Raw genomic sequence first — 14,486 nt, 5'->3', positions numbered from 1 at the left:
CCCTAAAAATTGTTCTTTGAAGAACTCCTGGAAAATTCAGTCTTCCATTTGTTGAGGAACTGGAATAAAAAGCTTTAGTTTTGCCAGAAACAAATATAGCAACAACTCTTCAAATAACCTTTTCTCTCCACAGTATAGATTTCCCAAAAATAGCCTAAGCTAGAATTCATGGCATGGAATAAAAAATTGCAAGTTTTAATCTTTACTTTTGCCTTCTATTATGTAGGTTTATTTCATGGTCTTTAGAAATCAATGAACCTTGATATGTTTCAATTAATACAGTATAAAAATTTCCAAAATACTCCTATGTTACCTAGAGGAATGAAGAAGTAAAATATTAAATTCATTTTTAAAGTTTGGATGAAAAGTATAATAACTATATTGTTTTATGTATACACTAATCTTTATTTTAGAAATGAGAATCCCTAAACTAGATAAGAAGTGAGATTACAGATGGCAGATGCTAGGAAACTGTTCATGACAATATGTTATTTTAGAAGATAGAAAAATAATTTCAATGTGCTCATTACAGAAATGAACTTGTCACATGATTACTGGTGGGAAATGACATTAAGACAACCAATGCTCTCAAAGTTACCAACAATTTGAGTTCGTGAATAAGGAGAATGCGAAGAAAAAAATAATTAGGTTAGGTTTTGGCAAAGAAAAGAAAGTCAGTTCAGGCCAGTTATAACTGAAATGTCATCAGATGTGTGAACTTTAAAAGAATGGTGTTGGAAGGGGTATCCGTCATGGGCCTGAAGCAAGATCAGTCTCTCAACTTTCTTGCTGAGCGGCCAGACTCAGGCCAATGCATCTCCCAATACTGAGCAGCTTCTGCAGCTGGTTGTAGAGGAAACTAAGCGGGTCAAGGGGCCCGCAGTTTGCCGCTTGCTGGGCCTGTGGCCCTGGACTCCTCTCTCCTGTACTGCAGTCCATTTGGTGTGCAGCATCCATCTGACACCTGCATCACCCTTGTGGACTTGGGGGGTAGGGAACTGGCATAAATATACTGACTTCTGGATGCTTTTTTCTGAGTAATAAAGTTTCTGGGGTCAGGGGGTGAGTCAGTAGGTATCTCTCCAGCCTACCAGACACTCAGGATTAAAACCAATCATCTTCAACTATTCTCTTACCATTGTCCCAAACGTCCCATCTGTTTTCACAACCCATTATCTGCTCCTGTGAACTTTTTCTTGCACCCATTCCTTCTTCTCTATGTCCACCATACAAGCCTGAAACCCTCATGATCTCATTTGACCTATTGAAAGAGACTCCTGACTAGCCTACCCTTGCCCAAGGTTGCCATTCTATTCTCTTTCCCAGATCTGCTCATGTTACTTCCCCAACTTCCCCCGTCGGTCTAACCAAAGGCTCCTCATTACTGACAAAATAAGTTCAAACTTTTGGATCCATACTTAAAATCATCTATGTGGGCCTACAAGGTTATTTAATGACATTCCATTCTGCAATTGAATACTGAGTGCCTGCTATAGTGTGGTACTAGATGTTCTGAATGCTTCTCAGATGAAGAGGGTAGTCTTCCTCCCCTCCAAGAGCTGTAGTCACCACTTGTCATAATGGCTGTGGTGATGGTCACTGGACGCTGAATGCTTTAAATGCAGGATCTCTTTATGGACATGACCTCAGGTTCCCTTTACTGCATTCCACATGGAATGCTTGCTTTTCTCTGTGACTTCTACCACCATTCACATAGTCCCATTCCTAGAATACTTTCTTCAGCCCCCTTTATTTAACTCAGATTTATTGCTCACCCAAAGACAGCAGGGAAGAGATCAGGCATTCTACACTCTTAGAGAACACAGAAATATAAAGCATATCTGGTGATATTGTGACGCTTAAGAAAAATAAAGTAAGTTAAGGTGAAAGTCAAGCTGGCAAACTCCTGCATCCTCTTTAAAGATGAAATTTCTGTGAAGATTTTGTAATTCCACCACTATATGCTAAGCCCTCTTGTGCAGCAGAGTGAGGGATCAAGGGGTGGAGACACGAGGAATGGTGCAACTAATTCCATCCCTTCAAAACACATAGTTGAGGGCAACAATGATAATGAGGAGGATGCCTCATATGTACTGAGCATTGATAATACAAGTGTTATCTGTTTAAAACCCCAGAACAATTCAATGAGATGCTATTATTATTCCCATGTTATTGATATTTGTGGCATGCAGGAGCTTAAATAAGTTGTCTACATTTACAATGACATTAAGTGACAGAGCCGAGTGAACCAAGTGATCTAACGTGAAAGTCCAACTGTGTCATTGTCCTGATTCAGTGGCTCCCACTGCTGGAGAGAGAAACCATTTGTTCTGTACTGCTCTCTGATGAAACGTATGAGGTGGTGCTTATCTTTTACCATCAGTTTAAGCACTTACCCAATCTAAGCACTTCATGCAGAATGAAAAGTTTATTTAGTGACTTGTTTTGTTAGCCATTATGAAGTTTTTATTGGATGTCACTGATAGACTACCTACAAGAAAATTTAGTTTTTATCTACAGAAATCTCTCCTTGGGGATATTACAGCAAAGTCAGTTCAACACAGGGTTGCAAAAGGGAGTACGGTTAAACACTAGGGCTTTGGAGCAGAGTATGGAAGCGTAGCATCTTTACTCTTTGAGTTTCAGCAACCTCATCTGCAATTTGAGGCTATCATCTCCCTCATAGAGTCTCTGTGAGGATCGAGTGGGATAATATATGTAGAGGGCTTAAAACAGTGCCTACGTCACAATTCCTAAGCAAGTGATAACTATGTATATACATCTTTAAGGTATGTACATCATTCTTTTATACTTTAATCATATTTAGTTATAGTGGTTTAACTCAAATAGTAATACATGAGTGTGGTTTAAGAAACCCAAACAAGAAATATAAGAGAATATAAAAAACAAAAAGTTAGTCCTTTTTCCAGGGAAAACCATTCCTAATATTTCTTGTTTGTCCTTCTAGAATTTTTCTACGTATATGAAAACATACACGTGCTTTTTTAAAAAATACATAAATGAGAATATTTATGATGCACTTCTGCACCTCGATTTTTTTCCTGTGGGGATTATTCCATATTGGCACATATAAATCTACTAAATTATCTTTAATGGGTAGGTGGTATTTTAATATGTAAAGGTACTATAAATTATTTAGCTAGTTCTCTATTCATGGGTATGTATGTTGTTTTTCGGTCATTTTCTATGACAAGATAACATTTCGGTAAATATCTTTGTATGATTATTACCATAGAATTCATTTCTAGAGGTGGAATTGCTGGCTCAAATGGCATATGCATTTGAAATTTTTATAGTTCTGGTTTAACCACCCTCTGAAGAGGCTGAAAGAATTTATACTCCTGCCCCATTGTAGTATAGAGAAGTTGCTTAAATATCTTCCTTACAAACCCCTCAATTGTCTTAAGCTGGTTTTCTCAGTGTCCCACAAAACCCTATGCCACATTCCTGCCTCCATGCCTGTAATCTTGTTGTACTCCTAGCCTAGAATTCCCCTTCTTCTCTTTGTTTATCTATCTGTATTAGTAGGTTGTTACTTGCAACCCTCAGTTGCAAGTAACAAAACTCAAATGAAACTAACTTAAGGAAAATTAAAAAGGGAGGAGGGTAATTATTGAAAAGATTCTGGGTAGTTCACAGAATTGAAAGATGAGCTGCAGGTTGCGGGGCAGTTCTAGAGACCTCGGGAACTGCAGCCGCATGCATGTACCCCACTCATCTGCTCTAAACTCTGCTGTTTCTACACGATTTAATTCTCTTCTATGGTGGACTGGTCAGTCCCACAACTGTCAAAAATGTGAAACTTTACATAAATAGTAGCAAACTATAAATTCTGCACTGCAAACTTATGGCTATTCCTACTTTCAGTGTCCTCTCATCTGCTATTAGATGGAATTCAATGGAGAAGTTTAGAATGTCCAGAAAAATCACTCCCCCCAAATTTCGGGGAGTCATAATTCCACTGTTATTCTTTACAATGATGCTCTTGAAATGAAAGTTGTCCAGAAACACTTCCAGGATCATCTCTTCCCCTGGTCTACATGACTAAAACATTTTGGTAGTTCCCCTTCCTTGCGCTCTCCGTGGTCCTGAACCACCCCTCGTGTTTCACTATAGAGTCAGTTGAAATGTGGAAGGAAGGAAAACAGGGAAGAGAAAAAGTGAAAAGTCTGTTGTGAGAGAAAAGAAATGCTTTTGTTTGGGCAATTTTTAAATGCTCTGAGTTACCAACAAATAAACCACAACCCACCTTGGACAAACTGAAAGAGAGCAAGCGATTTTGTGGGAAGCACTATTAATCCGAGCAAATGTCCACATGCACAAGCAGGGTCACCTGGGGGAGTGGGCAGACCACCACAGGACAGAGGTGGGATGGGTCACCTGCCATTCTCAGTTGATGTGTAACAAGTTGTACCTGTATTTGCTTCGTTTTGCTTATATACCATGATGAAAAAATGGCAAAACTAAAACAAAGTAATTTAAGTTTCATAATCCACAGGATTGTGTTTAGGTATACAGTTGACCCTTGAACAACACTGGTTTGAACACGATTTCCTTCTACCTCTGCAACCCTTGAGATGGCAAGACTTTTCCTCCTCTTCCTTAGCCTACTCAATGTGAAGATGATGAGAATGAAGACCTTTATGATGATGCATTTACATTAATAAATAGTAAATAGATTATCTTCCTTATGATTTTCTTAATATTTTCTTTTCTCTGGCTTCCTTTATTGTAAGAATACAGAATATATAATATATATAACACATGAAATACAGATTGATCAACTGTTTATGTTGTTGGTAAGGCTTCCAGTCAACAGTAGGTTATTAGTAGTTAAGTTTTTAGGGAGTCAAAAGTTGTATTCAGATTTTTTATTTTGTGGGGTGCTAACTCCCTCTAACTCCCTCATTGTTCCAGGGCCAACTGTATTTTGTAGTTCTATAAAGATTCTAAGAGTTATGATTTTTACACTTTCATAAATTGTGTGCTCTGCCAATGATACAGTAATTTTTATTTTACATTATTATATTGTTTGCTATTGATGCATTTTACATAAGATTTTACTCCATATTTTCCAACTTAAAATCAGGCATAGGAACAGATATTTGTCCTTTGAATGCATTAAATTACCTTACATTAATTTTTTAAAGTAATTCAAAATAAAAGGGAAAACGATTATTTGTTATTTGGGAAAATTTTAAATCAGTAAAGTCTAATAATTCTAGAAATAGATTTCTAGAAATAAACTTTATCTAAAATATAAACATTTTCATAAAAATAGAGTGGGTCACCTTGGTGATTTTTTCTATGAATATCCCCCTCTCCCTCTCCTTCTCTCCCAAAATTTTAAGAATGCTTAGAAGGCTAATCTCAGAGGGAGGAATGCTAAAGTACATGGTGAGAATTAACTAAATATAACATACAATATACTTTAGTATCTCTATCTTCACAGCATATTTTTCAAGTTAAGGTTATTTATGAAATATGAAACGTGTTGCCATAATCATCCATATAAACTCTACAGATTTACTGTATACAGCTGAGGAGTGTGTTGAACTCTTATGATTTCATTGAAGAATCCAATCATATCCTAAACATTTTGTGTGCACGTCAGACCAATGCCAATCTGCCTTACACATAATGCAAACACAGTGACGCTAAAGCCCATGACAATCCCAAGTCTCCCTCTGACCTCACCATCAGCAGTGAGTGACCCAGTTGTTCATGCTCTTCTCCCTTTGCCTAAAAGAGAGCAACTTTACTGGTTGTTCTTCTCAGTCTCCTTTGCTGGCATCTTGGTCGTATTCCTTTCTCTATCGAAGTTCTCTCCCTTGAGGATTTTACCCAGTACCATAGGCTTTAAATCCCACTCTGTGCTGACAAACTTCACACTTACATTTTCATCCTAGACTCATCTTTTCAACTGCAGTTGCATATATACAAGTGCCTAATTGATATCTCCACTCAGAGCTTCAACAAGCCCCTGAAACTCAACATGTCTAGAACAGAACTCCCGATCTTCTTCCCCATCTCCTACATTCCTATTCATCCGCAGTCTTCCAATCCTATTTTAACAAAAAAAAAGCTACAAATTTTTTTATACTCCTCCCATTAAGAACTGTGGTCTAGGTTCCCTCTCCTTTGATCTGGCTGGGCTTGTGCCTGGTTTGACCGATAGAGTACATACAGGGGAAATGAAGCTCTGTGACTTCCGAAGTGAGATCATAAAAGGCTACACAACTTCTTCTTCTTTTTTTTTTTAATTTCAGCATATTATGGGGGCACAGATGTTTAGGTTATGTATGTTGCCCTTACCTCCCCACTCCCCCCCAAGTCCGAGTTTCAAGCGCTACACAACTTCTTCCTGGTTCTCTTGGAACACCTGCTCTCTGGAAGTGCCCTCTTGGCATGTCTGCTCTTGAGATGGTCTCTCTGCAGACACTCACCTTTGGAATCGAGCCTCCGTGCTGTGAAAAGCTCAAGACACATGGAGAGACCAGGTGTAAATATTCTAGTTGATCTAGCCATCAATCATCCTGGCCCAGATGCCAGACACATGAGTGAAGAAAGTTCCAAATGATTCAGGCTACAACCATTCAAGTCACCACCAGCCATTTAACCACCCTATCTGGGGCCCCAGACATCATGGAACAGAGATAAGCCATCCCCACTGTACCCCGTCTGAATTCCTGATCCACAGGGTCCTAGGGCATAATAGGGTCCTAAACCATAATCAAATGGTTGATTTTTCTGATACTTCCTTTGGAGTAGTTTTTTAACCCAGCAATAGAAAATTACATACTGTCTCCGTTGATGGGAACTTTATCTTTCCAGTTGTACAGGTAAAAAAACTTCGGGTCATCCTTCATTCTTTTTCTTCCACATCACATCCAAACCACCTGCAAATCCTGCTGATGCCACCTTCAAAATATATTCAGAATTTGACCACTTCTCACCTTGTATTGATGACCTTGTACTGATTTTTTGACCATATTTCTGCAACAGCCTTTTAATGGATTCACCTGCTTCTGCCCTTACCTCTGCCCTCTCCCTCAACAGTCTATTTCCAACAGAGCTGCTAGAGTGTCTTTAAAATATGTCAGATTATGTCTGTAAAACACCCTCCAGTGGTTTCCCATCTTATTCAGAGTAAAAACCAAAGGCCTTAAAATGGCCCACATGATCCCTTTAAATTTTATCCACTGTTATCTCACTAGGCTTCCTTCCTCCTATTCTCCCCTTTCTCACCCTGCTTCCACCACACTTACCTCCCTAATGCTCCGTGAATATGCCAACTTGCTCCTATCTCTGGCCCTTTCCATTGGCTATTTCCTCTGCATGGAACATTCTTCATCATTTTTCATTGACTAGTTAGTTCACTTCTAAACAGTGACTGACACATAGTGAATGCCCAATAAATATCTCTTGAATGAAAAAATGGAAATTAGCCCTTAAAATTTAATTTCCTTGAAATCAGAGAAATTCATGTTTGATAAATTAAAAAATACAAAATAGCAATATTTTAATGAAATTAAAATTATGAAAGCAACGTTAATAATAAAATAATTTAAATTACTAATTTTAATGAAATTGATGTTATTAATAAAACTAATTTAAATTAATAAAATTAATGTTATTAATACAACAAATAATTTAAATTACTAATAAGTAATACTTCTTTTAAAATTTGTCTTCTTTATAAAAGAGGACATTTCCTTTCTCCTTTAGCCTCAATACAAAACTGATGCATACTTTCGGACATCAACAATACAGGCAAAAAAAAAAAAAAAAAAACCCAAGCAAACAACAAAAAAAACCCTGACACATACAAAGTTACATGAATACCTTTAAAATGCATTTATAATGTCTCACTTCTTTTCCCCAAATGCTTTATAAAGTAAATGACATTTGCTCAATATTACAATAAAATAATAATGGGAAGTGATAATAAGTGTCTATTTTAAGAAAAACAGTAACTGAATTACATTCAATGTTCTTAATTTGCATTCACCTGTCTTCAGATTTCCATTGTAAGATGCATGAAAAATTGTAAGTGCATCAGATTTCATTGCTTAGTAGTTACAGACTGGCTACAGCTTAAGAAAAAAAGCAGTGGTAAAATCATTCTTGGTTGGTACTAAAAATAATATTATTGAAGTGAACTAAAATCCACTGGAAACATTGTGAATTTTCTCCTTAGGAGTTCTATGAATGGTGCAACCAAGGATCTAGAGATAATCATTGTTTTGCTTTTGAATTCAGAAATACTCATAGTGAGGAAATGTTTTGAAATTATAGGTCATGACACTTTAGCATACTGGGAAATTAATTTAGTGATCTTAGCAAGCATTGAAAGAAAAAGAGTATAAGATTGAGAGGGGAGTGGAGGGAAAGAGGGAGAGAGAGAGAGAAAGGAAGAGAAAAAGAAAGAGAAAAGTAGAAACATCTCAGTGCCTTGCAAGTAGTTAAGGGTAAGTTGTATTTAGTTGTGTGTATGTGTGTGTGGGCTTGATGCACATATATGTTGGTAAATGTATTTTTTAGTACAGGTCATGGTCAAAAGTTTTAAAGTCACTGCAGTAAAATATTTCAGAATAAAACTATTGACCAGACTTGTAACATATTTCATAATATCCTCATTAATAATCTGCCGTTTTAGAGATAGACCAATCAGTAGTTTTCAAATCTTAGCTTACATAAAACTCACGGGACTAGGGGTGGGAAATGATGGAAGTACGCATTGACTTACAGAGGATGTGACGTAGTAGGGTCAGGGGTTGGTTGGGGGGAGCTTTAACATGCACCCAGGTGATCGTGATGTGAGTGACCCTCTGCCCACATGTATAGCCACCCCAGACAACACCACAGGTAGGGATGTAATTACAAATTTCTTGACTTCAGATTAACTCGTGTCTTCCCAATGCACCCAGAGCTAATATTCCTAAGCTTCTAATCAGTTTTGCTTTTTTTTAAATGAAGAACCTTGGAGTGATGGGCCCCTATGTGCGGAACTATATTTTAAAGGAAGAAGAAAAGGAAAAAAAAAAAGATATGATTGTTAACCTTGCAATTGAGGAGGAGATATGAGAAAAATGAGAGGGGTGCGGGTGGCCCAGTGATCCTTTATTAGTAAAACCAACTAGTTTTACCTCCAGGCCCTGGCTACTAAGTAAAGGGCACAGGACATTCACCATTACTGAAATTCCCATTAAAAAATAGACTAGTGAAGTTGAAGAATTATCATGAAAACATTTTTTTGCTATCAAATTTTAGACTACACTGCACCAAAAAGATAACTTTAAGATAAAGAATGGGGCAAAATCAACAAAAGATGTTATAAAGGCTGCAAAGCCTTCTAGGCATGTACTTATCTAGATAAAACATTTGGCTCTTTGAATACAAGAAAGAGCTGGGGCTTCTTTCTCTAGATTAGATGACCATAAGAGTTAGCGGCATTATCTAAGATAACAAATTGACGCCAATCCTTATCGTGCAAGACTAAAAGAAAACAAGAGTATAATAGTTAAGGAAATCAAGAAAATTCAAACAATAAAGAAAACGCAATTCTTTCAGACAAATATCAGCTAGGGACTTTTTCAAAATACCACCAACTGGAATTTCTAAAATGGAAAAAATTAAATAGTGGCATGGGGTTTTCACCTTTTCCCTTTGCTCCAAACTCATCCCTGTTGATCTCATGTTTTCTTTATACCCCAAGCAGAAAATGTTTTGAAATCATCAGTTGAGGGCATTACTGTCTTTCTGAAATTCTGTTAGATCTCAGTGCATTTATTTTCCCTAAGTTCTCCAGGATAGATGAAGGGTGAAATCAAGATGAGGGTAGAACTCGATTCTCACTAGCTGATTACCAGGAGTTGATTTTTCTTAAAGGCCCTGAGACTTACCCAAGCTTGGGTCATTGCCTATTCTAAACTTCCCACAGTTGGAGACCTCGTTTACTGCTTAAGGTTGTGCATTTGCCTATTGTCGCAGTATCTAATAAAAAAATTTCCTTTGTGCTTTAGCCAATGATTCTTAAATTTTAGTGTAAGTAAGAATCTCTTGCAATGCTGCTTAAAATGCACATACTAGGGGTCCATCTTTCCCTAAGAGATTTTGGTTCAGTAGGACTTGGATAAGGTAAGAAAGATGCATTTTTAATCACACCTTGAAAAACACTAACATAAACATTTAAGAGAGAGAATAACTCTTCACGCTTGTCAGAAAGATTTGATATCTGTGATTGAGAAGAGAGAAGACCCAAACACAGTGATGCCTCAGTTAAGTAATTAATAGAATTTTTATTGCGCTTGTTCTTTTTGGATGTATATAATACTAACCTGTAAGTACCCTGCTTGTATTTCACAGCACCGTATCATTGTGCCTTTCAATTAATCATCAGTCAACTGTGCTACTGAAAGGGTGGTGCCTACCCAGAACCAGCATCTCCTCCAGTGTGTTTAAAATTCAGCACCTCAGCCTGCTCTCAGCCTTCTGAATCAGAACCTGCATTTTAACAAGATCCCCAGGTCTAAACAGTCCTGATCTAGCAAGTTATCAAGCCAAATGTGGCTTTTCAGCTTACTATTATTTTTACCATTTCACAGTTTTCAGTCTAAAAGGATGAAAGGTTTTAATTACATGAGAAAACAAAGTTATTAAGAGAAGATATTAATATCTTACAGACTATTAAATTGTACTGTCTGTGACTGATAGATAATTTTTAAGTCAGAAGGCAATGGGTTGTCATGTGATCTCATTCGTTTTTGCTTACTTTTTCCATAAGAGACTATAGTGCTCTGTATTTGTGTTCACTCATCTTCCTGTGGGTAGGATCATACCTTAGACAGATAAATCCTCAGTGCCTAGCCTAATGCCTGAAACACAAGTAGAGGCTCCAAAAAAACTTGAATGGGAGAAAAATCTGCCTCTCACTCATCTGAGTTATAGCCACCCTTCAAGTTTAAGCTTAAGACTCTTCTCCATAAAGATTTCTTTAGTTATTTTGTCTACCATGATGTCCATCTGCTCTAAGTAAATACCACTTATTTGACATTTAACACACACTTTGGTCATCAATTATCTTTATTTTATACTATCACTCTTATTACCCCATCAAAGCTATAAGAAGCCACTGTCTCTTTTTACATACTTCATATTGCCTTGCAGAGTAGGCATTCAAATATTTATTACTATTATTTTAAAATAAAAATAAACCATAAATGATAAAATCCACTAGTTTTGATTTTCCTTCAAGCATTGTTCTAAATTGCCTAAATTAATTCTAAGGGATGCCAATGTTTAAACAGCTCCTTTCGCCTTGACCCATTCATCTTAAGGAAAGCATCTATTTGACAGAAGAAATGCTTTCTCATTTTCACATGATTAGTTACACCTTTACCCAACTCAAGCACTTTAGGGATATATGTAATAACCTACTCGGGGATGGGGAAACTGCAGCCTTAAGGCCACATGTGGCCTTCTAGGTCCTTAAGTGTGGCCTTTTGACTGAAACGCACTTAAGGACCTAGAAGGCCACATGTGGCCTGAAGGCCACAGGCTTCCCACCCCTGCCTCTTGTAAAATTTTCTTGGTAGTATCATACATAGGCCAATAATTCCACTTTAAAGAGAATTGTAGACATGTTGCTCAAAAGTGCGCCCATGGCATGTAAAATTTTAACTCCTTGAATCGTAACTGTATTTGTGATATCAACATAGCTGTAGCAAGCAATATTCTGATGAATCATTTCAGCCCTCTTTTAAAATGCACTTTACCGTGCTACGCAAATCGGCTCCGATTGTCCCTTAGATGGCAGCATTGAGCAACGTATTTTGGTAATAGGTTGCTTTTCCGTTCCTGTGAATTTTCAGCGAGTAAATTTTTCATACAGTGTATTTCATTACAATACACCACAAGACTAATTTAGCGTAAGGTGACAGGATAATACTCGTACCTGCTCGGCATTACTTCAGTTAGATTCCACAAAAGCTTCTTTCTATTCTGTGTATTATATAAACCAAACGTAAATTTGCATTTCCAGAGTTATCTCAACCCATTAATAAAAAAAATGTAGAGAACAATTGAACTTACTATAGTATAATTAAAATAAACATTAACCACCTTGAACGTCGGTGGTAAAACGTCAGAAAGTAGAAAAAATGGCAATAACATCCTATGATCAGTGGTCATCTTCCTTAGGAAACCCATCGGTCTGAACAGAATTTGTCACAGCAATCTGGTTTCCTGAAAGGACAGGGTATTTTGTTTCCCATAGCGGTACAGTCCCTGTATTTAGCTTCTTTTGGGGTGAGAGGGAAGGTAGGGACGGAGTCATGTGAACAGTAAAAATCTATGGATTTGAATTGTTTTCCTACAAAATGTGAAGTACTCCCTCACCCCCGTTCCAGCGCTAAACATCAAACCTGTAAAAAGCCCTTTGGCCTTATCTAGAATACATTGTTACTAGTAAACAACCCTTTTATTATCTCTCTTGTTTCTTGCCTAGGGTAAAACCAAGCACAGTTACACTTTTCCACTAACTTCAGGCGTCTCTATTCCGCATCTCCCTACCCCGCCCCCTATAAAGCACTCTATACCCCAGAATTTCAGTCGCTGTTATTGCTGCCTTGCTACCATTTCCAAATATCTGCTATTTATAGCCTTGTAGTGGGCACGTGTGCCCACATCACTAAGCTGTCAGAGGGAAAAAGAGGGAGGGCTTTCAATTCAACATATATACTCAAATTATAGATTAACCAGGCTTAGATGAGGCTGCAGGACGGCAGGGAACAAGAAGGTGAGAGGAAAAATGAGAGGTTCCCAGGCTTCGGTGGGGAGTCCCCCTGTGTAGATGCCGGATCCCCCAGTTCACGTATCGCACGCCTCTGAATGGCGCCTATGGTTCTTTTTCTCCTTCCTCTTCTTCTTCTTCTTCTTCTTCTTTTTTTTTTTCCTACTACGCTTTGCAACCTACCTTGGTACCCTAACCCCCTCTCCCCACCTCCCCTTCTGCAGTGCAAGGCTTGAACGACAGGCAGCCCCACCAATCAGCAGGCTTCCCCAGGAAACTCGCCCCGCCCCTCACCGCATTAGGCCCAGGCGCGCTCCCCGGCAGCCCAGCGCGTCCTGGCCATTGAGCATGCCCAGCGCCCGGACTGCAGCGTGTCCCTGCCAGCATCCTGCAGTGCTTGAGCGCTGGAGGCTGAGGAGGGTCCCGGGAGTAGAAAGGGGGCGGAAACCCCACACCGGCCAGGAATAGAGTGGAGAAATAAGATAGCATTAAACAGAATGACAAACGTCATCTTTGTAGGTCCTTAATGCCAGCTAAGCAAGCAGGAACAAACTGCTTGTTTATAGGTCAGCTTTAAAAAAACCCCAAAACTTAGGGGAGCGTTTGCTTGTGGGGAGACTGATACCGCAAGGTAACCGTGTAAGAGGCTCTCCGAGAAGACCCAGGCTGCTGACCTGTTCTGCTCATGAAGTACCCATTTTCCTGCATAGTTGAGCTGGCACCATCCTTGTTTTCTCCCGATTATCCTTGTGGTCAAGGTTAAAAATTTATAGGGTGGTTCAATGGGTGTGGAAGCTGTTTGTGAAACAAACATTTCAGCCAATATTTGCGCAGTAGGGTTTTGGCCTTATGAACCCTCTGTAGGTTCCTAACATCTTTTTAAAATCACAAACAGACTTCGGAATATGATAAGGGGCATCTCATTTTCCCCTCAGCGCTCACCCTCAGGTGTGAATGCCCTCTCGGTCGGTGGGCAAGGGGAGAGCACGAAAATGATATTTGCATTTTCTCCCTAACTGATCAGCAGCTAATCCCACTGCGCGGGACGCGAGACGATTCCTGGGGATCCCTGTTCTCCTTTTAGAGTGACCATAACTCCCCGCAATCACTGCCCTTGGGTGTCCCTCCGCTCTTTGGAAGTACCTCACGGCAGCAAATCCGGTGATTCCAAGGTGGAACGCTGGCCCAGAGGTCCCTTCCTTACGAAAATATGGGTCTCCTCACTATGGCCTATCACCCTGAAACCGAAATCCGGCTTTTATATTTCCTAGGAGAAAAAGCCTTGACCAGAAACCTGCTCCCAGAGGTCGATCTTACCTGCTAGGTAAGATCCAGCCCAGCTCCCGCGCCCTCTTCTCCCCCGCCCTCCCACTCGGGGCTCTGCCGCCGCAGTGCCCCCCCGTCGTCCCCTACCCTCACTCCTGCGTCTTCCCCAGCTCGCCCCCCTCCCGTTTTCCCAGACTCCCCTCGTGCTTTCGGGTAACCACCCAAACACCCCCGCCCGCGCCAGCCGCGGGGATTCCTGCGGGCCAGGGGCGCCCTGGGTGGCGCGCGGGGCGGGAGGCGCTGCGCCCGGGCGGGCGGCCGCGCAGGGGCGCTGTCCTAGCGCTGCGCCGGGGCCCTCGCGGGCGCTGCTGCGGCACGGCCGGGGGGCGGAGAAGGGCGGGCGCGG

The sequence above is a fragment of the Propithecus coquereli genome, unplaced genomic scaffold, assembly GCF_000956105.1.
Source record: "Propithecus coquereli isolate 6110/MARCELLA unplaced genomic scaffold, Pcoq_1.0 Scaffold18, whole genome shotgun sequence".
Taxonomy (NCBI): Eukaryota; Metazoa; Chordata; class Mammalia; order Primates; family Indriidae; genus Propithecus; species Propithecus coquereli.
The sequence above is the reverse complement of the archived record's forward strand: the minus strand, read 5'-3'. Positions refer to the sequence as shown.